Source organism: Aotus nancymaae, unplaced genomic scaffold (assembly GCF_030222135.1).
Source record: "Aotus nancymaae isolate 86718 unplaced genomic scaffold, 86718_ANA_hifiasm-v0.15.2.pri h1tg000004l, whole genome shotgun sequence".
Lineage (NCBI taxonomy): Eukaryota > Metazoa > Chordata > Mammalia > Primates > Aotidae > Aotus > Aotus nancymaae.
This window is the reverse complement of record NW_026988415.1, coordinates 50,513,491-50,532,221: the sequence shown is the minus strand read 5'-3', so window position 1 is coordinate 50,532,221 and position 18,731 is coordinate 50,513,491.

Here is an 18,731-nt window from a genome sequence, read left to right as displayed (position 1 = left end):
AAGTTCTGGAGATAAATAGTTGTAATGGCTGAACAACAATGTCAAGGTATTTAATGTCACTGACTTGTACACTTATAAACAGTTAAAATGGTTAATTTTACGCATATTCTACCACAATAAAAAATTATCTTAGACTTATTCATAGATACCAGGAAAAAAGTCTCTATATCTATACAAGACATAACATGAAAGAAGCTTAAGAAAGTGCTCATTTTGTTGGTTCTCAACATAATGTTAGTCATATTTTCTTAGCATCTTTACATTTACATGATGCCTATAAATGCATGCAAGTGTCCTCCTTTATAGCATGCTCAGCCACAAATAACGACAACCTAGGGACTTGGATAATCTAGGGACAAATGTTAGGAGTGGGTGTTTTTGCTTTGTTATGTTTGCTTTTTGCTTGAATTTTCACACACACAACTAAGTCAATATTGTTTTAACAATGGTGGATTTAAAAAGTAGAAACACTGTTTTCAATCTAGAATGTTGTTGCATTCATTTTATCTTGAATCTTCATAAACATACAAAGCAATGTTCTACTTACTATATCACTGCTCCCTATCTTTCTTTTCCCATTGTTATTAACCAACTTGTGTACGGACTTGCACAGGTTATTAGCATAATTTGCATGGGTATAAACTTAATTTGCTCTAGTACAGAGGAAACTAATTCTACAAGTTTCCCCTAAAGAGTACATTTGTGCTCCCTTCCTTTCTTATTTTAAAGCCTAATAACGTTACATATGTGGAGACAATAACACCACCCATCTCATTAAGTTGTGAGTATTTAATGTAAGAACAGAATACCAAGTATTTAGCACAGTGTCTGGCATTGTAATAAATAAGTAGTAATTCTCTTCCAACCCTGCCCCTGATGTATTACACCATGTCTATGATGACCATACGTCTTGGAATTTTTAGCATTATTCTAATATCAGATATGTTGTTCTCCTAACCCCATCATATATTTCTATAGATCATAATCCTCAAATCAGTATTTAGAAAACAGAGTATTTATTGATATGATATATACCCCTTAAACAATGATAATACTCAATTTTGAGTGCTTAGTATATTAATGATGTAATGTGTTCTACATACACTGTCATTTAATTCTCCCAACATCCCTATGAGATGGATGGTATCATTGCCATTTAAGAGGTGAAGAAATTGAGAGACCTATGAGCTTGGCCAATGTCACACACTTGGTCTATCCAGGTCTCCTGACTTCCTATCTGGTGTTTTTTCCATCGCCTCAAAGATTCATAGTTCTGGCTAAATGACATACATGAAAACACAGGCGTTTTAAGTGGTGCTAGATATTTATTTAGTTGTGCTCTGAACAAAGGAAGCTAGCAAGATTTATGATGGAATCATTCTTAGACAATAAACACATTGTGGTACCTCGGTTTCCTTGTCTCTAAATTAGGATTGATTTATTTCACATGGTGATGAAGACTGATTGGGGAAATTGTCAGAAGAAACATTCATACTTGAAGTACAAATTCTCAGAAATATAAATACAGATACAGAGCAAGATACCCTGAATACTCGTACTTGTACTTTGAAAAGGGATTGACAAGAAAAAGCTTGATGTTGAAAATGGCTCAGTTATAATCAGTTGCTGAAGTTATTCTGACAATCAGGTACAATGCAGAAGGGCAGACATTCTCAGGAAAGGTTAAGGTTTCCTTGGCAACTATCAAATGCATTGTTAATATCCCCTAGGAACTTTTTGGTCAATAAGGACTGAAGTGCTAGAAAACTATTTTTAAACTATCTTTTGAGTTAATTCTATTCTCTTTTCAAAATTCTTTTTTCCTTAAATTTACTTTAATTGCTTAATTAATGGTTATTTGGTGAAGGTTGCTGAACAGTCTGCTGAAGGAAAGGTTTTGACTCTTTCTGTCAAATAGCATTAAATGATGGCAATGAACAGGGAACGCTTTGGAAAAGATTTAAGCAAACTCTAATGCAAAGGGGGAGTAACCCATAAGATATTCACCCAAAGTTACAATTATGAGTTTCTATCTAAAATTATTAATATTCATTATAGAATTTTCATATTTGCAAACGTCTTAGTAATTCATTTGTATTGGTTATTCTACATGTCAATCCAACCAAAACTTTCAGTGACTATTCTCATTTTATTGATAAAAAACTTGAGATCAATTAAAATAGCCCAACTTGGCCGGGTAGAGTGGTTCATGCCTGTAATCCCAACACTGGGAGGCCAAGGCGGGCAGATCACTTGAGGTCAGGAGTTCAAGACCAACCTGCCAACATGGTGAAACCCTGTCTCTACTAAAAATACAAAAATTAGCCAGGCATGCTGGTGGGCACACTAGCAGGATCCCAGCTACTCAGCAGGCTGAGGCAAGAGAATCACTTGAATCCAGGAGGCAGAGGTTGTAGTGAGCTGAGATTGTGCCATTGCACTCCAGCCTGGGTGACAGAATGAGACTCCACCTCAAAAAAAAAAAATAGCCAGACTTTCTTTGACCATTTATTAGTGGGCAATCATTAACAAGTATGGATCAGAATCAAAAGAGTTGAAATAGTTATTTATATCATTAGAATTGGTATATCATAGTACTTGTCATTCCATCAAGTAATACTCGACAGGATTCTTGGTACCCCAAGAATGTGATAGTGAAAGGCAAAAGATTTATACAATGTGAAGAGAAGCCAGAGTATTACTTGAGGTGATGGATACTCCATTTACCCGGATGTGATTACTATGCATTGCATGCCTGTATCAGAACATTTCATGTACTCCATAAATACATACACCTACAATGTACCCACAAAAACTAAAAATTAAAAATTTTTAAAAAGAATGTGATGGGGACAAGATAAATCAAGCCTCTATGCAAACCAATAACACATGAGAATATTTAGAGACCCTGTGATTTTAAAATAATTAATGACAGTTTCATTTATTGTTACCTTTGGTCAAAGTCATTGGTATTGATAGAGTCTATTCTCAACTTTACAAAGGAGGAGCAGTTATTTTAAATTATATCCTTCAAGAAATATATTTTATATTTGCTTTTCTTAGTCCAAATGCTTTTCTTAGTATTTGAGGGCATAAAAATATAGTTATTAGTTATCTTTGCTAAGATGAATAACTGTTTGTTAACAAGTGTTGTATTATTAATTGTTACTGAATATTGCCAAGAATATTCTATTGATTTTTAAAACTATCTAGTACAAAGGTAATTATCTTAGAAAGGTAATTGAAAAAACAACTTCAATCATGAAATTCCAGGCTTATATCTATGTCTTAGTGACATACACCATAATACAGTAGAAAGAAAAATAGATGGACAGAAATAAACCTATACATGAATTGCATAGTTCTTTAAGAATAACCTTGAGACAGATATTACTTTACTTACAAGTGGTCTTATCTCCATCTCCTTTTCTTTGTCTTATAAATCAGTATGAAAACACTTATCTGCTTCCTGGGTTGGAGCTTTCTTCTTATTTTCTAAAAATAAATTTTCTTCAACCAATTTCTATGTCTGGAAATCAGCACTTATAGAACTGTAAACAGTAAATGATTTTTTTAAGATTGGATGTTTTATCACTGATCATCAGAGAAATGCAAATCAAAATCACAATGAGATGCCATCTCATGCCAGTCAGAATGGTGATTATTAAAAAGTCAAGAAACAATAGATGCTGTTGAGGCTGTGGAGAAATAGGAACGCTTTGGCACTGTTGGTGGGAACGTTAATTAGTTCAACCATTGTGGAAGACAGTATGGCAATTCATCAAGGATATAGAACTAAAAATTTCATTTGACCCAGCAATCCCATTACTGGGTATATACCCAAAGGAATATAAATCATTCTACTATAAAGATACATGTACATGTATGTTTACTGTAGCACTATTTACAATAGCAAAGACATGGAACCAATCCAAATGCCCATCAATGATAGACTGGATAAAGAAAATGTGGTACATATACACCATGGAATATTATGCAGCCATAAAAAGGAACAAGATCACATCCTTGGCAGGGGCATGGATGAGGCTGGAAGCCATCAGCCTCAGCAAACTAACATAGAAACAGAAAACTGAACACTTCATCGTCTCATTCATAAGTGGGAGTTGAACAATGAGAACACATGGACACAGGGAGGGAAACAACACACACCAGGGCCAGTCAGTGGGTGGGGGGTGAGAGGAAGGAGACCATTATGACAAATAGCTAATGCATGCAGGACTTAAAACCTAGATGACAGGTCAATAGGTGCAGCAAACCATCATGGCACATGTATACCTATGTAACAAACCTACAGGTTCTGCATTTGTATCCTGGAACTTGAAGTAAAATAAAAATAAAGTAAAAATTAAAGATTAGATGTTTTAATTACTTCAAAATGTAACTTCTCTCAAAAGTGCATGTTCATTTCAGCACCTGGTATATCCAGGATGCTAACAACAGAAATTAAACAATCAGAAATAACCATGTTGAGTATATTGGCCTTGTTATATTTTTTCTCTTCCTCAGTTTTTATAAACAGGAATGAAAAATCTAATGTCCAGAGTGACTGTAAAAAGGGCTAAAAACAACATAAAGGTAACAGTATTACACTGAATATTTTCTAACTGCTCTTAAGGAAAATGAATCCCATGTACAATTTAGCCCTATAAACACAAGTTCAACAACAAAAATACTTCATCATCATAATCACCAAAAATCATTTCACATGACCAGCATGGTCACCTTTTCACAACAAACTGGATAAACATGATTGTTGCCTCCAATGGTGCTATTTTCCTATCACATAAAACATCACATAACATTGTAGTTACTTAATAAGTGTTTGCTCTTTCTTTGCATACTAGTATGCCGCTAAGAACTTCCAGTGGTTGGCCACACTTCTTGCCTTGGCATGCTTTGATCAAGAGAATACAGGTTGGTCGTGATCTAGGTAGAGAAAATGGAAAGCATGGTGTGGTAGCTAATCATGGTAAATGGGTAAAAAGTATAATCTGGGTAAGCAGATCACTAGACTTGTGGAGGGCTAGTTGGGCAACTGAAAAGGGAACATAAAAGAGAATGAGGTTGCAGAGGACAAAGAAATTATGACACCATAGTAAGTATTAGTACATCTAAGGAAGGTCAAGGCCTAGGGGAAGGGCACATTCCTCAGTCACATTTCCTGGTCTTATAATGTACTGAATAATAATTTATACTAACTTAATAGTCCCTGACACTGATATTCTAAAGCATCTGCCACATGCAATTATCTTCTTCACAAAACATCCAAAAGAGGTTTCCTTTGAATCAGCCTCCATGTTTTGTTATGAGACACCACAACCTCGCCACACTGACTACAGTTACATACTGGTCAGTTACATAACTGACCCAGAGGCAGCTGGACTTGAGGGGAAATCAGCAGCTTATAGTAAAGTGACAAGGGAGCTTGGCCCATCCGGGGAGTTTTGTGTTAGATGCTAGCACTATCTCAAGTATGAAGATAGGCTCATCCTTGAGATGAAGTCATATCACCTGGGGATTTGAAACTCCAAACACCACAGAAAAGGTCAAGAGATGAGTATAAACAGAAGCCGAAAGATGCGTCAAGAAAAGGCAGGAAGCAGAATCCACACGGCAGGGAAAGCGATGAAGTTGAGAGCTGAGAGCATTTGGCAGCAATAGAAACAGAATTATGGTAGGAAGAAGTAAAAGCAGAAGGCAGAACCTGAATCATGAGAATTATTTACTACTAGAGCTGCTTTTGGTGCAAGAGGGTTATATAGTATCCTAAATATGGTCTTTTCGGCCATCTGTAAGGATGAATTGCCCAAGTACTGAAATAGTTTCTTCTGCTTCCTTACTTTCTGACATATCTTTACAACAGCCACATTGCCTGAGGAAAACTGACTTGCTGCTGTTCCTTGCAATGTGAAGCTACCAACAAACACACCTAGGCACAGATGAGTAACCACATAGTCACTGTTTATAGCCTCCTTATCACTGTGCAGGTGCTGTCCGTCAGAGATGGAAGGACAGACACCACAATTCAAGTTAGGAGACCTAAGTTAAGTTGCCTTTGGCCACAAGTAACAGAAAGGCCTGCCTAAAACAGACCTTTAAAATAAGATGTTTTAAATCTCACATACTAAGAAGTCCATAGTTAGGCCAGGCACTGGTGTGGTATGTCAAGGCTTTGCCTCTCCTTCTCTGTGTTTCCCTGGTCTCTGCCCTTCTCTGGCGGTAGACCTTCCCTTCAGGCTTGTAGCATGATGCTGGCAACAGTTCTGAGGCAAATGAAGAAACATTTCCCAGAAGCCTTTCTGGAATTGGGTCGTGTACTTGTGTCTAAAGCAATCAATCTTTGGCAAGGAGAATGGGACTACCAGGACCTCTCTTACATCAATTAGGAGCCACCCCGTATGGTCTGTAATGGAGTCAGCCCCATCAAGAAGGATTGATATCTGGACAAAATATGGGCTCTGTTAGAAAGAGGAAGGATAGTAGAGAACACATATTGGGTGAACCATTACAGTGTCTGTTCCAAGAACTGATGTAATTTGGGTATTTGTCCCCTCTCAATCTCATGCTGAAATTTGATTCCCAATGTTGGAGGTGGGGCCCGGTGGGAGGTGTTTGGGTTGTGGAGGTGGATCCCTCATGAATGTCTTAGTGCTATTCTCATGGTAATGAGTGATTTCTAGCTGTATTGTTCTCAGGAGATCCCACTGTTGTTTTTTTTTTTTTAAGACGGGGTTTCACCATGTTGGTCAGGCTGGTTTTGAACTCCTGACCTCAGGTGATCCGCCCGCCTTGGCCTCCAAAGTGTTTGGATTACAGGCGTGAGCCACCACGCCCGGCGATCCCATTGTTAAAAAGAGCCTGGCACCTCCTCCCCTCTCTCCTCCTCTCTCGCCATGTGATGCCTGCTCACCTTCGCCTTCTGCCATGGGTGGAAGCTTCATGAAGCCTTCACCAGAAGCAGATGCTGGTGTCATACTTCATGTATATCCTGCAGAACCCTAAGACAAATAAATTCTTTTCTTTATAAATTACCCAGCCTCAGGTATTCCTTTACAACAATGCAATTAGACATAAACTACATCAAACCATACTTGAAAGCGAGAAAAAGGAGATCACTGGATATCTTTTGTGAGTTTCTGAGGCACATAGCATTACCTCCTATTTTATTTCTACCTGTAACAACAAAGTTTCTGACAACAAAGTATGTAATTAGAACACTTCTTCCTTGTTATTATGTTGGTAGTTTTCAAATTACGGTATACCAATTTCCAATGATCCAGCCACTGTTCCCGTATTAACTTATAGCATTTAAAGCTAATAGCCTGCTAATCAAATTATTAGTCAATTATCAATTCAGTGCCTATATTCGAGTCACCATGTTAGGTGCTAAAGATAGAGAAGTACACAAGGTACATTTCTTTTCCTCATAATCTAGCAGCACATGTCTCAATCTACTTGCAGAGGGGCCCATATCTTCACTCTCCTTGCTAGACAATATGAAAGAGGCTTATTCACCATGGCATCCCCAGAATCTAATGTGTGGTTGATATATATTGATTGTTGAAAGGATGAGAAACACAAAGAAATAATAAGGTGAGTGGTGAGAATAAGGGACCAAGAGACTTAACTTGTTACTATAAAGTAATAAGACTGGTTTTATTGTTTGGTATTGTTCATAAACTATCTCTGAAAGCAGTTTAATAGAGATTTAAAAAAACATTTGAACTATGGCAATATTATTTAAATGTTTATCTCATCCCAGTGTGATTACTTTTAAAGAAAATACTCATTTAAATGTAGAAGTTATGGCACATTTGTCACAAAAGAAGTATCATTACATTATTATACTCAAACCTTAAGATTGCTTCTAAAAAGAAAAACTAGTATTCTAGTGACAGTTGCAATCTACCACTAAATGACTACATGCAAACTTGTGCATAAGATGGAAAAGCTGTTTTTCTGTGGATTTGGGATCAAGCTCAGCCCTGTGTACCTTTAAGTATGGCCAAGCCAAGGCTTTAAGGCTTTCTGACAGTGAGAAGCAGGAACATGGTAAGGTATCAAAGGATGAAAATTCCAGTGTAAATCAAGGTTTGTTCATAAGGTCTGTCCTTGCATAACATCAGGACATGAATGAAAGGACTGGTACTGATAAGATGGGAGCTCAACTTAGCCTTTCTGTTTGAAGGCAGGAGAGGAGACAATAAGTTATTTGCTACATGACAATCCGCAGTAGCAAAAAAGCAGAGACTTCTATAATTGTCTTCTAAGAAATTATCAAGTGTCCCTAGGTAACCCCCAAAACACTTCTTAAAAAATGCCTGTGAAAATCTTCCCTAGGCAGAACACCTGAATGAATCTATTTTACTGAAGATATTACATCCAATTCTGATTTGCTTTGTCATAAAAATAAGGTAGAAATTATAAAGAGTAAGCTAAGAACTATAATTGTATTACTAAACACAATTTTCTATATTATTCTTTTTTTAATTTTTCCATAAGTTATTGGAGTACAGGTGGTATTTGGTTACATGAGTAAATTCTTTAGCAGTGATTTGAGAGATTTTGGTGCACCCATCACCTGAGTAGTATATACTGCACCCTATTTGTAGTCTTTCATCCCTCACCCCCCCGACCCTTCCCCCAAGTTCCCAAAGTCCATTGTATAATTCCTATGTCTTTGTGTCCTCATAGCTTAGCTCCCACATAATAGTGAGAACATATGATGTTTGATTTGCCATTCCTTAGTTCTTTCACTTAGAATAGTTTCCAATCTCATCTAGGTCTATGTGAATGCTGTTAATTCATTCCTTTCTATGGCTGAGTAGTATTCCTTCATATATATATATATATATATATACACACATATACATATATATATACACACACCACAGTTTCTTTATCCACTCATTCACTGATAGGCATGTGGGTAGTTTCTACAATTTTGCAATTGCAATTTGTGTCGCTATAAACATGCGTGTGCAACTATCTTTTTTGTATAATGACTTATTTTCCTCTGGGTAGTTATACAGTAGTGGGATGGCTGGATCAAATAGTAGTTCTACTTTTCGTTCTTTAAGGAATCTCCACACTGTTTTCTATAGTGGCTGTACTAGTTTACATTCCTACCAGCAGTGTAGAAGTGTTCCCTGATCACTGCATCCATGACACAGCTACTGTTTTGTGATTTTTTGATTATGGTCAGTCTTGCAGGAATAAGGTGGTATCGCACTGTGGTTTTGATCTGCATTTCCCTGACCATTGGTGATGTTGAGCATTTTTTCACATGTTTGATGGCCATTTGTATATCTTCTTTTGGGAATTGTCTATTCATATCTTTAGCCCACTTTTTGATGGGATTGTTTGTTGTTGTTGTTGTTGTTTACTGATCTGGGTTTGTTCTAGATTCTGGATATTAGTCCCTTGTCAGAAGTATAGATTGTGAAGATTTCCTCCCACTTTGTAGGTTGTCCGTTTACTCTGTTGACTTTTCCCTTTGCCATGCAAAAGTTCTTTAATTTAATTAAGTCCCAACTATTTATGTTTGTTTTTATCGCATTTGCTTTTGAATTCTTGGTCATGAAATCCTTACCTAAGCCAATGTCTAGAAGGGTTTTTCCAATGTTATCTTCTAGAATTTTTATAGTTTCATGACTTAGATTTAACTCCTTAATCCATTTGAATTGATTTTTTTATAAGGTGAGAAATGAGGACCCAGTTTCATTCTCCTACATGTGGCTAGCCAATTTTCAGCACCATTTATTGAAAAGGGTGTCTGTCCTTTCCCCATTTTACAGTTTGGTTTGCTTTGTCGAAGATCAGTTGGCTGTAAGTATTTGGATTTATTTCTGCGATCTCTGTTCTATTCCATTTGTCTGTATGCCTATTTTTATACCAGGTTACCATACTGTTTTGGTGACTATGGCCTTATAGTATAGCTTGAAATCAGGTAGCGTGATGCCTCCAGATTTGTTCTTTTTGCCTAGCTTTGCTTTGGCTATGTGGGCTCCTTTTTGGTTCCATATGAATTTTTAAATTGTTGATGAATCCATTCACATACACTTTTAAAAAAATCTTTATAATATACAAATTTATAATTTTAGTTAATGAAGTATGGTATCTGTGGTAATTTCCAAAAAGAGTGGGAACAGATTCTTGGTTAGGAACGCCACTTTATTTGATTAGGAAAGTCAGTTTTAACTTAAATATTTTCATTTACAGCACCATTTCTAGAATAAAATTTAACATACGCCTGGCAGTTTCTGTTTTATGTTTCGAAGTTAAAAATAAATATTTTAAAATCTACAACTTATGTAGTCATACACCGCATAATGATGTTTTGTCAACATTGACTAATCTTATGGGATGGTGGTCTCATAAGATCATAATGGAGCTGAAAAATTCCTATCACCTGGTGACATTATAGCTGTCCTAATGTCAAAGAGCAATAGGATTGTTAAATATGCCAGGGACTATTCAAGGTACCAGGACTACAACAATGAACTTGATAGACAAAAATTCCTGCCCTCATAGAACTTATATTCTAGTTGGGGTTACAACATTTTGGCCCTTACTCACATGTTTATGGTAACGCTGGTGTAAATAAACCTAATGTACTGCCAGTGACATATAAGTATGGCACATACAATTATGTACAGTACATAATACTTGATAACAATAAACAACTATGTTACTGGTTTATTTACTATACTATACTTTTTATCATTATTTTACAGCGTACTCTTTTGACTTATTTTTTTTTTAAGTTAACTGTAAAACAGCCACAGATCCTTCATGAAGTATTTCAGAAGAAGGCATTGTTACCATAGGAGATATGATATTGCCCATGAAGACCTTCCAGTGGGACAAGACATAGTGGGAAGACAGTGATATTGATGATCCTGACCCTGTGCAGTCCTACGCTACTGTGTTTGTGTCTTTATTTTTAACAAAGAGTTTAAAAAGTAAACAAATAAAATAAAATATTAAAAATAGGAAAAAAGCTTATAGAATAAGGATATAAAGAGAAATTTTTTGTACAGCTCTATAATGTATTTGTGTTTTAGGCTAAGTTTTATTATAAAAGAGTCAAAAAGTTCACAAATATTTAAAGGTTATAAAGTAAAACAGTTACAGTAAGCTAAGGTTAATTTATTATTGAAGAAAGAAAATGTTTTGGAAATTTAGTGTAGTCTAAGTGTTTATAAATTCTACAGTAGTATACAGTAATGTCCTAATGTCTTCACATTCATTCACCACTCACTCACTGACTCACTCAGAGAAACTTCCAGTCCTGCAAGTTCCATTCTTGGTAAGTACCCTATACAGGTGTACCATTTTTTATCTTTTAAACAATATTTTTACTATACCTTTTCTACATTTATATAGACAAATACTATTATGTTACAATTGCCTACATTGTTCAGTATAGTAACATGCTGTACAGGTTTGTAGCCTAGGAGCAATAAATTATATCTATATCTAGATATAGATATACACACTATACAACTATACACACTAGGCTATATCTAACCTATGTGTGTAGTAGACTATACCATCTAAGTTTATGCAAGTACACTGCACCACAACAAAATCACCTAATGATGCATTTCTTGGCAGACATAGCTCCATCATTAAATGACACATGATCAAAAGCAAGAAAATAAATTTATTTGAAAAAACTTGTTCTTATAACCAAGTTGATTTAGTTGTAGGTTTTATACCTCTTCCTCCTCTGTCATCCTCTCCTCCCTAACTGTCATGCTACCTCTTCTCCACATCCCCACTTCTACCTTAGTTAACAAGATATCATAAAACATCCTTGACCAATACACTCTTTGGCACCACTGACTGATTTATTATATATTTTCTCCTCCTTCACTAACCCAACTGATTGAAGCCCCCTCTATTTAACAGGAGATAGCTCTATTTGATCGCAGTCCTCTCCATTAATGAGGAGGTATAGCATTCCCTAAATTATTTCTACCTTAATGGAAAAAAAGACTGAAATATTTTGGCCCTACCTTTGAAAGTGAAAAGAGCTTCTGGAGTCTGGAATCAATGCCTTCCCGAGTACCTCTTCCTTCCTTTCTGTCCTTCCTTTTCCTCATTCATTCATTCAACAATTTTTTCATTGTTAAATATGCCAGGGACTATTCAAGGCACCAGGACTACAACAATGAACATGACAGACAAAAATTCCTGCCCTCATGGAACTTATATTCTAGTTGGGGTTAGAAGAAATAACCAAATTTAGAAAAAAAATAAAATATTTCATATTTTACATAGTAATGCATGCTAAAAAGAAAAAATAAAGCAGGAAAGGGGATATGAAGTATATGCATATGTTTGTGTGTCTGTGTGTGTGTGTGTGAGAGAGAGAGTGTGTGTGTGTCAGAGACAGGTTGAAATTTTAAATAGGATGGTATCCAAGGCCTCAGTGTAAGGGTGACAAGTGAGGAAACATCTGATGGTAGTAAGGAGAAAGTCAAGCAATTATTCTGGGAAGAGATTTCCAGAAAGAGCAAGATCTAGTTACGATACTTTTCTCAAGATTCTTTGCTCCACTGAAGTTTGAGAGATGTGACTGAGATAAACAGAAGTATTTATACAGCAAGTAGTAAGATACTCCCCTTCACCTACAGTAACCTAGGCCTCTCCCAACTCCTCCCAGAATAATCGTAACTCCTTAAAGTCTGCATCAAAGGGATTTGTCCTTGCCCCTGAAGACACTCATAGAGATAAGTACCAAGACCCTCTCTCTGTTATTCCGTATTAGATAATTGTTTTCAGGTAGTATTTTTCGGCATGCAATTTACACTATCACCTATAGGCTATGTGCTATATATAACTGTTAATTAGACAAAGACTCTAATCTTCCACTTGTCCAAAGATGAAGTAAGTATCCAGGCAAACAGGCTTGTTTTCTCTGAAAAGTACTAATTAAGTTGGGCCAGAAAGCTTCTCAACATAAGAGAGAACCCAGTGACCCATCAAACACAGCTTGACAAAATGCTCAGCTATGTGACTGTAGCTTAGTCATTAACACAAGTAGATACACTTACATGTACTTTTTGTTAAAACAGTTGTCAACACACTGAAAAGTGGATACATAAGAAAAATGTCAAGTATCAATTGCAGATGATCATTGGGGCTAATAATATGTATCTAGAGAAGAGTAAAGAAATCAATGGTTTATAAGTATCTCTTACTCCCCCATTGTTCTTAAAAAAGCTTTGTGATGGAAGAGATTTAGCTAATTATGGGATTTTTTCCCCTGAAAAATATATCACTTCTAGTTTGTATTATCTTCTGCCAATAAATATGTGGGTATAATAATCTGTAACGAAATTTTTTAAGCTGTTGATTGTGTTCCCCACCAACCACAGAACTTCCACCTCTAATTATCTCATGGTAATCAAATGTGAAATCACTAGATTAAACGAAGAGGAGAATACATATTTAACTCCAAGGTAAATTTAGCAACATACAATCAAATCCGACATAATTAATCTGAGAGTAGAAAATGAAATCATATACCTTGTCCAAGATCACAGAAGAGATTCTGGCAAAGCAGAATGTACCTAGAAGAGTGAACACAAAGGTTCCAGTTAACTGAGCCAGCCATACATTGATCGTCTTTATCCTTACTGTATGACTTTATGTTTTATGTTTCCAGGTAGTGAGACAACAATTTTAACCGAGAAATGCTTCTCTAATGAGGAGTACTGCACGGGTATAAACTGCATTGCTTCAAACCTATGTCATGTCTCAAAAAGGCACCATACTGTCTGCTCAAAGGCGCTGAAATAAAATGAAAACACAAATATATTCCAAGTCACGTAGTTGCAGAGGGATGAAATGAAACCACTGCTGCACTAGTATATGGATTAATGTTGCCTTTTGCTGTCAATTCCAGCAAACACTACATCAAATTTGTTGCTAGGGCTGATTCATGTTATAACGTTCACTCTCAGATCTTTGTCTCCAGAAAGCCTATTCCACAGTTTACGAAGCTGGATAGACAAGAGTTATGCATAACCTCAGAAAAGCTAAGGGACATCATATTCACTGGTATGGATCAGTGGTCAAACAGTTAATTATTTTGCTCACAGCAAAGAAGGAAGATTTTTCCGTTTGAAGATTTTTGTACCCTATATACAACAGATTTGGGGAATGTACTGTATACTGTGCATCAATTGGTTAAAAAAATCACTGCAATCTACCCCTAAAAACAGACATTGCAAAGCCTTATTACATTATTTTTAATATTTCTAAAATTCTATAAGAGAACAGCTACAGTTTCAGTCAAAAACAAATTCAAAATCCTAGGAGTATGAATCATTAAACATGCATACATAATACCCAGACATCCCCTCAAAACATTGGGATTAAAGAAAAGAGGCTATGGTTTCTATAGAGAAATGCAAAAATCAAGAGCACTTTTATTTGAAGTGCAGGCTACCAGAAGCATAGGCTTAAGGGATCCTAAAGCAGCATAAATCAGCCAGGCAGGCTGAAACCAACTGACCTACCTGTCAGGACCAAAACAGAAGGCACTGTGGAGGTCTATGGGGAAATGGGGAAGTGCATGGGGCCAACAGCATGCCACAGTAAATGCACTCTCGCCCTGCTGTGCTGCAATTGCAGAATGGAGCTCAGGGAGATGGAGAAAGATATTTGCTGCTCACCCACTTAAGAAGTAGTCAAATAGTTCTCATCTTAACCCTATGCTTGGTTACCAAGGAATGCCATAGGGTATATCAAAACTGTTGGGTTAAATCTCCGAAAATAACCCAAGTTACTGCTCACAGAGGCTGAATAGACCTTTTAGAAACTTTGGGGGCAGCTATAAACCTTTAAAAAGGTAAAAATTTAAACTATATTTCCTAAAAAGGGTTTATGTTTAGTCTGGTGGTGGTTCCTGTTGTTTCTGGCAGTGATAATGCAGGTAATCCTGTAGCCAAGAAATTTTGCAACCTTCCCACTAGGAGGAGCTACAGGAACACAAGGATCAAGATTTGAAATGCTAGGGCTCTGGTTGTCACGCTATAGTTTATGAGAAAAGTATTTTCCAATTTACTTCAAGTAAGCACTAGTCAGGACTATTTTAGAGCTCCACAAATACAATCCAACTAATTTCACCCAATACCGTTTGAGCATCTACTATGAGCAAGGCTCATTGCTTGAAGTAATGAGGGGCATGAAGATAAGTGACCTGCAACATCTGCTCTCAAATAGCTCCACTTTTCTGGACCATGTTTCTCAAAGTATGAAATATAGGTAGATAGCTCAGACCACAAGGGCTCCAAGGTTCCAGGGCCCCAACTCAGATCTACTAAAGCTGAATCTTGAAGGATGGACCCTGAGAATCTACATTTTTTAACAAACCACTCACATGCATTTAATGCACCCTGCACTCTAAAGTTTGATCATCACTACCCTAGACCAGAGGTGGACTTACCATGAAACTAATTGTTAGTTATAGTGAACTACAAGTTTCTCTTCAAAGAATCAGTATATCAGTATGTTCAGCTCTCTTATTCTTTAATTCTCCATTTTAAAGTTTAACTTCCTTGTAGTTTCCATAAACAACCTTTTCCACCAGTTCTAATCAGTAATTCACATCTGTTCCCTGGTCCCCTGCTCCGTCCTGACTCTTTCTGGTCACCTGCTGTGGTCACCTGCTCCAGTCACATGCTCCGGTCACTTGCCCAGGTCACCTGCTTTGACCTGAGTCACCCCTGGTCACCTGTTCTGCCCTGTCCCATAATGGTCCTTCCTGCCAAACTACCCACCCTGCCACTCCGGCTCGTACTCCTGCTCTCTTTAAAACAGCCAATCGGAATTAGCTTAGACTGTGCAGTCTAACCTTAGCCAAAAGGGAAATGACACAGCAGTAGGGGCTACCTGCATCAAGAATAAGAACCCCTTCCCCTCCCTTGTCCAAGTGCACACTCACCATTGCTCCATCTGTGAGATACGCCCTTCTATAAAAGTAACTTGCCTTGCTGAGTAAATTTATATTCAAGTGCTACTTCTTTTGTCGCACCAAAAATTTACATATAACATAATGAAGCTTTAGGGCTCCCAACTTGCCCAGATCCCTTCTAAGAATCTTCACTAATTTTTTACTGGTAAATGTTTATTCTTTTTTAAAGACCCCTTCTCTAAAGTATGTAAATTTTAAGTACCACAATACCTGAATGCACCTCTGCTTTGGGCCATACTTGCAAAACAAGTCAGACTCAAATCAGTTAAATTATTAACTAATAAGAAACCTTATTATTCTCCTCTCCTTGGGGTATTTGTATTTTAGCAAAGGTCTTTTGAGAAACTGAAATCTCCGAGATTCAAAGGTATAATAAATTCCCCAACAGAGGAAATTCTGGTACCATGCCCAGCACTGGAACGAGCAGAGGTCCTTACCAGCACACCTCAAATCAAACTGGGTTTGCAGCAGACCTTTTGCCTTCTTGTGAGGCTGGCCATGGGCCTCCAAATCCAGGACCTATTCAAGGAAGTTTATTAAAATGGTGGTATTTGTGCCTGCTACCCCTTTTTCCATCCTGCAAAATACTAAGGAAGCAATGTGGAGACAGGCTTAATGAAATGATATTCTCAACTGCTAAGTTTGCCTGCAGCCAAGTATGACTTTCTTAGAAAAGTAGAAGCCATCTCCAGAAGTATAAATTAACTGGATGAGAGGGTGACCTGTGTTCTGAACAGATGTCTCAGCTTACTAAGGCACACTGACATTAATTCAGACAACTGAAACATACCACCTCACAAGTTAAACTCTTAATTAGAGGAATTTTGTCCTTGAAAGGTTAACAGAGGGAAAAGAAGAAGGCTGGGACATTTGTCAATTCTCATCCAGAAAAGGACCTCCAGACCTATTGGTGTGAGTGATATAAATAGGACTGTTAAACAATGCATTTATGTAAACATAAGATTTTCTTGTTACTGAAAAAAATGCTATCACTGAGAGAGAATTGAATACAAAAGGAAAATTTGGGATTGAAAATAACATTTGCTGTACTTCAAGGAAATGATTTAATTTAAATTTCAAAACAGAATTGTATGGAAACTCACTGCTATTACTTAGGCTTTGTTTGAAATTAGATTTGGGTTTCTATTTGCACTGACAGCATACCATGGTGACCAGAGTGACCAAAGGGTCTCTTTTCCACTCTGGCCACCATTCTAGCACCCTAATATCTAAGATTTGCTAAAATGGCTCAAATCCAATCATGTCTGTTTTAATATGATTATTGATGCATCTTAATCACTTCACAGACATTACCAAATTAAATTATATTATTTTTGTTCTGCGTATTCCAGAACACATCCACTTTTCCATATTCAAAAATAACATGACTGCACAGTTAACAGAACTTTTGTTTTAAATTTTATTTCTATGAAGGCAGCATTCTGCATCTAAACTGTGTTCCATGGAACAATAGTGTCTGGCATGATACTGTTATTTTCTTTTTCTTTAGAGACAGGGTCTTGCTCTGTCCCCCAGGCTGGATTGCAAAGAAGCAATCATAACTCACTGCAGCCTCCAATTCTGGGATTTAAGTGATCTTCCCAAATAGCCTCCTGAGTAGTTGGGACTACAGGCATGCACCACCATGCCTGACTTTTTTTTTCTTCTTTTCTTTTTTTTTTTTTTTTTTTTTTGAGAGAAAGGGTGTCCCTACTGGAACTCCCAGCCTTAAGCAATCCTCGTGTCTTGGCCTCCCAAAACCTTGGGATTACAGACGTGATGGCTCATGCCTAGCCTGGCAAGATATTATTAATAGAAAACCCCTCTATCACATATTTACAAACATTCAAAGAGTCATAGATCAAATAAATTAGAAAAAGAAGGCATAATCTATCTCCAACTAGGAGAGTCACATTTCTTATTAGCACATGAAATACTATGATAACTTCTGTAGTAATAAAGAAATCTATTTAACTTCACTTAACATAGGTCTTCTTGCTCTAAAGTCCCATTTACTAACTTCTCTGGGTTTTCCCCTCAGCATTTGGATGGTTTGGTATTCATGCCTTGGGACAACATATACAGCCGTGGTAGAGCTGTGCTCCTAAGTCCTAGTCCAGCCCCATGGAGCTCATCTGAGCCTTCCTCAGCGTCCATGCCAGGGAAGAAGGATCAGAGAACTGATCACTCATTTACATAGAATCTCCCTATGCCCAACATCACATATCCACTGACAGCTGGATACAGTTGTTTAAACAGCCTGTAGATAGAAAACAGATTGTTTCTCTGCGGGAAAGAAAACCCATAGGAGCCAGTGTAAGAAAAGGCAAACTGTTTAATTTGTGTTATAAAAACTATATAAAATGTAGGTTTGAGATTTATGGACAGATCAGGAGAAGGATTTGGTAGTTTAAACACCTATTATCGTGCTTCCTATGATAGAACCAAACCAACATTATGGCCTTACATTATAAAAAACTGAACAAACTAACCTTCCAGTTTCTAAACAGAGCTGAGAAGTATACTTTGGGAGACCAAATGGAAAATACTTCATAGTAAGCGAATTAGCCCTTCACTACAAACAGGCAGCGTTCTGGATTACTTAAAAAGTAGACGAATAAAAAGCAGTACCATACTTACTCCTGTTGTTACTTTAGCCTTTTTCAAACTCAACTCTTGAACAGTTGGCTCAACAGTCCTGATATTGATTATATCATTT